This window comes from Cyprinodon tularosa, unplaced genomic scaffold (assembly GCF_016077235.1).
Source record: "Cyprinodon tularosa strain WSP-4 unplaced genomic scaffold, ASM1607723v1 ctg338, whole genome shotgun sequence".
Lineage (NCBI taxonomy): Eukaryota > Metazoa > Chordata > Actinopteri > Cyprinodontiformes > Cyprinodontidae > Cyprinodon > Cyprinodon tularosa.
This window is the reverse complement of record NW_024039050.1, coordinates 242,645-248,849: the sequence shown is the minus strand read 5'-3', so window position 1 is coordinate 248,849 and position 6,205 is coordinate 242,645. Positions and strand designations below refer to the sequence as shown.

At 39.6% G+C, this 6,205-nt stretch overlaps 1 long non-coding RNA gene across 2 annotated transcripts; it reads left to right on the top strand.

Moving 5' to 3' along the window:
* Positions 1-730: 730 nt before the first annotated feature.
* LOC119789427 lies at positions 731-5,181 on the top strand. Of its 2 annotated transcripts, XR_005281583.1 has the most exons (5): positions 731-1,041; positions 1,116-1,382; positions 2,124-2,180; positions 4,139-4,207; positions 4,451-5,181. It is a non-coding gene; the product is annotated as an uncharacterized LOC119789427 (long non-coding RNA). The 2 variants fall into 2 exon arrangements; XR_005281584.1 differs by lacking the exons at positions 731-1,041; positions 1,116-1,382 and adding an exon at positions 1,869-1,899.
* The last annotated feature ends 1,024 nt before the right edge of the window (positions 5,182-6,205 follow it).

Here is a 6,205-nt window from a genome sequence, read left to right as displayed (position 1 = left end):
GTATCTGGCATGTCAAACATTTAACTTTATAAGTGTACAGAAAAAACAGCTGAACACAACTAAAAAAGATAACTGCCAGCAATACAAAACAGAGGTTACTAGGATAGCTTCGCTTTAACCTTTGTCTCTACTAACCTTTCACATAATTTTTTTATGGGGCCAACCTTTGTGCTTAGAATTTAATGTATTTAATGTGCCAGTTGTGTAACTGCATCAGTCTGAAGAAAGTCAGTTTCTTCATGTCACCTGAACTCTTGCAAAGTTTTGTCTGAGACGTGTTGTTCTCCCCCATCCTTTCATCACCGTTTTCACGTCTTATTCTTCAGCATGTTTAAGCTACTGATAAAAATAACGTTTTGAGGCTTGAGACTAGATTTAAACTATTTAAACTTTTTTTTTCACATTCAATATTCAATAAGATAACTTGAAATGATTATGAGCTCCACCTGTGTACATTTTGCAACATACATACAAAGTTTAACTGAAGAAACGGCTTATTGCAAGCAACAGGAAGTTGAAAGAGGATTTCCTTGATCTAAGGGGCAGACGACAAGAGACATGACTAACTGCTCATTAAAGGCAAATTCAAGTGGGTTAAGATATTAGTAATTCTGTTTCTGGCTCTGCAGCTTATAGGTAAGACAAGAAGAAAATTCTCCAGACTTTATAAGAATTTATTTCATTATATAATAATATAGAAAATATTACTTTTTTCCCTTTTATTAGAAGTCCCAGGACAATTTTCACCCAGATTTGTTGTCCGAGATGGAGATGATGTCACTCTGCCTTGTGAAAATAACGGGAGAAATTATCAGGATACATGTGAAAAAACTACATGGCTGTTCAATAATTTGCGAGATGAAACAATTATTGTTTCTGCAGAGACCCACGTGTATAAAAACCCTGAAAGACTGAAAATGACAAAAAATTGCTCTCTGGCTATAAAAGGGGTCTCTAATAAGGATGTTGGTTTCTACACCTGCAGAACTATACATTCAATGAAACCACATGATGCTGCTGCTTATCTGTTTCTCATAACAAGTATGTTTACACATTATTTTATTCTGTGTATGCCTTTTTGTGACTCTGAGCTATTTTTTTTTGTTATTCGGCAGTGAGTGAGAAGAAAGAGGGCGAGGATGTTTGGTTGTCTTGCATCGTGTCAACAAATGAAATGTGCAAACACAAAGTGGACTGGATGTATGAGGGAAAAACTTTGGAAGATACCATGATCACAAGGAAATCCAGATGTTCTGTTACCATGGTTATTCCAGATAGTTTTCCTAAGAAGAACTCTAAATATCGTGAGCAGCTTTCATGCAAAGTGAAGGACGATCAAACTAAAAGAGAGCAGGTGTTTACCCTCCGCCCTCTATCTGTTGGTAAGTTATAAAGAGCTGCATTAGGATTGAGAAAATGTCTGTAACTATTGGAAATATGCATTTTTTTTGTTTTAAACATTTACAGGTGAGGATGTGAACACCACAACAAATCTAGAAGGAAGAAGTGCTAGCGTAACATTACCTGCAGTCAGAAACACTTCAGCAACCCCATTAAGTCTGCTTCCACTCTTATATTGATGTTTTTTTTTTCTGCTAAACAAAAAAGCATGAGTAAAACAACTTAAGTTGCATACTTAAGCAGTGTATTCATCAGGAAAATAAAGCTGAAACATTTTCCTTCCTTCTCTTGCAGATCTGTGGTTATACATTGTTGTGACGGTGGGTTTAGTAGCCCTCATAGTCACAGTTATAGTGATCATGCTGTGGATAAAAAGGGAAGGTGAGAGCAGACTTTAATATTAAAGGAAAATTAATATTTTCAAAAAGCTGTGCTTTGGAGCTAAATCTTAATATATGTGCATGTTTAGGTGAAAAATCAACGAGGAGTCCAGATGTGGTGAGTTTTGAGTTTTACTTCCACTGGATTGTAACATGTTTTTTCACATTTGCCCTTTTTAAGGTAAATAGAATTGGTGGTTTATTTCTTCTTTTGTATTTCAGGTTCAAATATGTTCAAACTTCACATTTGACTTTATTTGTGTAACATTTTTTAGAGAAAAACTTTGAAAAAACAATTTAGTCTTTGAGTGGGGATTATTTCCTTTCTTTGGTTTTTTTCAGGAGCTAAACACAAACTGTGCTGCAGATCTATCTACTCCAGAAACCAGAGCAAAAGTGGTAGGAATGCTTTCGCTAACATTTCTTTTTTTTTCACCCCATACAAATATTTAACAGGCAGAAGTCACATCTGTCTCTCAGTGTCTCCTAACAGCTAACAGCCCACTGTTAAGGTTTATGCATCATTAAACCAGTGATTTCTTACACAAAACCAACATTGCTTCTAATAAAAAGTTTAAGCTTCGAATTAGAGTGTGCCTGAAATACGAAAAATGTCACTTAAAACGCTGGCATACGTTGAATAAGTTATGGGTCAGTTTAGTTTTGAGTACAAGTCGGCATATGGCAAGTACGTTGAGAATTTAGAGCATGCTTAACATTTCTTGACATATGCCAGCGTATGCTCATATGTGGGCCATAAGTTACAGGTAAGTTATCTGATCGACATATGTTAAGTGTAAGTTACTCAAAAGTCGTGGTGTCTAGCTTATGCAAACATCTCAAAATTATAGAAAATGTCATGATCTGGCCTGTTTGCTCCTCCTTAATTAGTCATTCCTTTCACCTGTCGTTTTCCCTCCCTGCTTCAGTTATAATTTATTCTTCTCACCTGTTTCCTCGTTGTTATATTCAGTTCAGCCTGAGCTTTCAGTGCCAGATCATTACTTGTCTTTCTGTTAGTCTGTCTGTTCAGTTTTTGCCTTGGTTCATGCCCTGGATCCTAGCAGCCAGTGGAAAGAGGGTTTTAGGCCCCGTCCACACGAAGCCAAACCCTGGCCTAAACGCACAAATTTTTCACCAAACCAGCCTCTCATCCATATGAAGCCGGCGTTTCGGGGGTCTGTAAACAATCTTTTTTTTTATTCAGCCTTCAGAGTGGGAAGATTTTGAAACGCCGTTTTCGCGTTTCCATCTTTAAGCTCTAACCGCATTATTTTTTTTTTTACACGCATGCGTCATAGCGTTGCCTCTAAACACGCATGTGCGATACAGTATCACAACAACAATGGCGCCGTACTGTGTTGAATGGTTGCTGCTCATGCTACTCACCCTGCTGTCGGGCTTACAACAGAATCTTCTTCTTCTGGAATATCTCCAGGAACAACGGAGCAATATCGACAACATAGTTCAGCACCTGAATTTGACTGAACCACGAAAATGGACCTGCAGGGCAACCATGTATAAATATTAGTGCGCATGCCCAACATTTCGTCGCCTATTTTTGCTTTGGCACCACAGCGCCACTTACAGGCCTGGCATACATTTTGCAGCGTTTTCATGCATTCGTGTGGACGATCACATTTATTTTACGTCTCTGTCTTTACGACAAACGTTCTGGAAAATATTAGCATTTTGTGTTCGTTTTGACTTCGTGTGGACGGGGCCTTAGTGTTTGTCACGTCTCCTGATCGTCAAGTGTTCCTCCCCCGCGGAGTCCTCTGGGTTTTTGGCTCTGTATGTGGGGAGGTTCAGTTTTTATCCAGTAAGCCTGGCTCCAGGGAGGAGACCAGTTTAAAGTCCTGCATCAAGTTCTAGTTCCACGTCCTGTCTCGGCTACCCTCTTTCACTGAGCCTGCTCAGCTGCACCTGATCCTGTCTGCTCCTGTGCGTGACCACCTGGTCACACTTTCGGACCCTGTCAGACTCTGAAACCTTCTGGGAGATTGTGGATGCCTGGAAGTCTGGATCCTGCCACCTGTTTCTGTTCCTGCCTGATCTGGATTCTGTTCCTGTCTGTTCTGGATCCCTGACCAGGATCGGCTTCCAGCATGTCCTCTGCGACTGCAGCACTTGGGGACATTCTTGGACTGGGCTGTTAAACCAGAGTGTCTTTGAATGGGCGTTGCCCCGCTCCCCATCCTGCAGTGTCCACGAGCCACAGCTCCACTTTAGTTTTTGTTTTATTTAATAAACTTTTTGAACTGTCCTACTGACTGTCTCTCCTTGAATACTGGGTCCATCTGTCTTCGGTTCATTACAGAAAATGTATTTCACAACTGTTTTTCTTTTCTGTTGAGGCTGATCCTGATAATCACATGACGTACTCCACCATTCATCACACAAAGAAGGCAAATAGTAAAACTGGGGTAAGTCTTCCTTCTTTTTGACTCTATGTTGAAATTAGGAGCTAAAGAAGCAGAATTACTACAGCTGCTGTTGCTTAGTTTCCTGTGTGATGTTAGAATATGTTGACATCAGTTTCCAGCGAGAATTAGAGCCAGAGATAATGCTGCCATTTTCAGCTTTCAGGATCAGAATCATGTCTCCTCCAATGACTTAAATATATTTCTGAGTTTGACACAACCGTTTTTTTCCTACTCTGTGCTCAGGTTAAGGATGGAGAGGAAGAAGGTGACTCGGTGACCTACAGCTCTGTGAAGGTTCATTCTGCTGATCCTGGCAGCCTCGACGCAACCATCCGCAACCTAAATGAATGAAAAGAGAAATATCTTGTTACTAGAAGTAATCATTACCATATCAGCTGATTGCTTTTGTGACTTATCTAAGGTAATTGGAGGGCGTTAGATGGTGTTAGCCAGGTTTCAGTGAAACAAAAACTATTCAACTTGAATCCAAAAATGTAAAAAAAAAAAACACAATCCACTGGACTTAGTTTCCCAGTTTGAAGATGTTTCGCTTCCCATCCAGGCAGAGTTCGTAGCTTTATAGAATGGCCCAAAACAAAGTCTTGTTTTGGCTTAGAAAACATGCAAATTGAACCTGAAGAACAGGTCCGCCCCTTAGGAATGGGGAGTCGTTGAGGTCTTTGTTAGCCTGCAATACCCGATACTGGTCTATGCCTCTGAAAAGGGGGTCGTTAGGGGCAATCATTGGCCTGGCTGAACAGGTGAGATGTTCTGGTCTTTTCTGTGACATCTGACTATTTCCAATTTACTTATATCTGATAGTTTCCTTTTTTTAGTTTTTAAATTATTGGTAAATCATCTAGAATTCATTCCTCAACTGTGATCAGGGTGTTAAATACAAAAAAATAGCTTATTCCTTCGCCAAAGTTCACCAAGACAAAAAAAATGAAATCAGATGTAAATGCTTTAGCTCTTTGTTTTCAGTTTAGTATAAATATAACAACTATAAAGCGATAAATGTTGAATTTTTTTTTTTTAAAGTGATGTAACCTTTTTTATTTAATGTTTGTTACAATTCTTTCTTGAATAAAAACACAGTTTACATTAAAGAGTTTTAATGTTTCATATTTAGAATAAAACATTTGTTTCTGGGAGGTTAGAATTCAAAGAAAACAGCTCAATTGTTCATGCATTAAATAAATCGCAACACAAAAACTTTTATCCACCCAATCATTAACCACACCTGTGCAGGGTTCATATAGTTTTAGGCAGAATATCCAGAAGACTCAGGTGGATGCACCAAGAATCCCCTGGATGAAAGTATACTTTACAAACTGATCGCATTTTTTTAGACTGAAGGGTCAACTATCTGATCTAGCAGTTCGCATCACAGGAGCACCACAGGGCACGGTAGTCTAACCATTCATTTTTACGATGAACAACTCTGTATTCCAGCACCAGACAGTTATGTCACCTGCAGAAATACTTGGATTTCTCTACAATCATTGGGTGCATCAAATATGCACAGGAAGCTGCGTACAGGGAGCGTTCAAATCACTTTGTGTTGTGATGTGGAAACATGAATGTCAACAAAACAAAGGAGATTATGGTAGATTTCAGAATAAACAGAAGATTGAGCCAGTTAACAGTGATGGGAGTAACGGCGTTACCTTTTTTTAGCAACGAGTAATCAAAATGATTACTCTTACTGTAACTATAACGCAGTTACAATTGCCGACATCCCATTACTGCACGTTACTCAGGTCGCACAATTAACCTTTTTTCATGATAGGACTCGTGCGCGCCTTGTCATAAAAGAGTGGAGGATGGAGAGTGAGGAGGACTCCAGCGGCAAAACAGCGCTTTCCAGATGGAAATACTGGTGTTACGTCGAGCTGCGTTTCCCCATTAGATACGGTTTCCCCTGCATCTCCGCACAGCACGGCACGATTCACCGCGCAAGCGACAGGAAACGCGCATGCTCGATAAAGGCGTGTA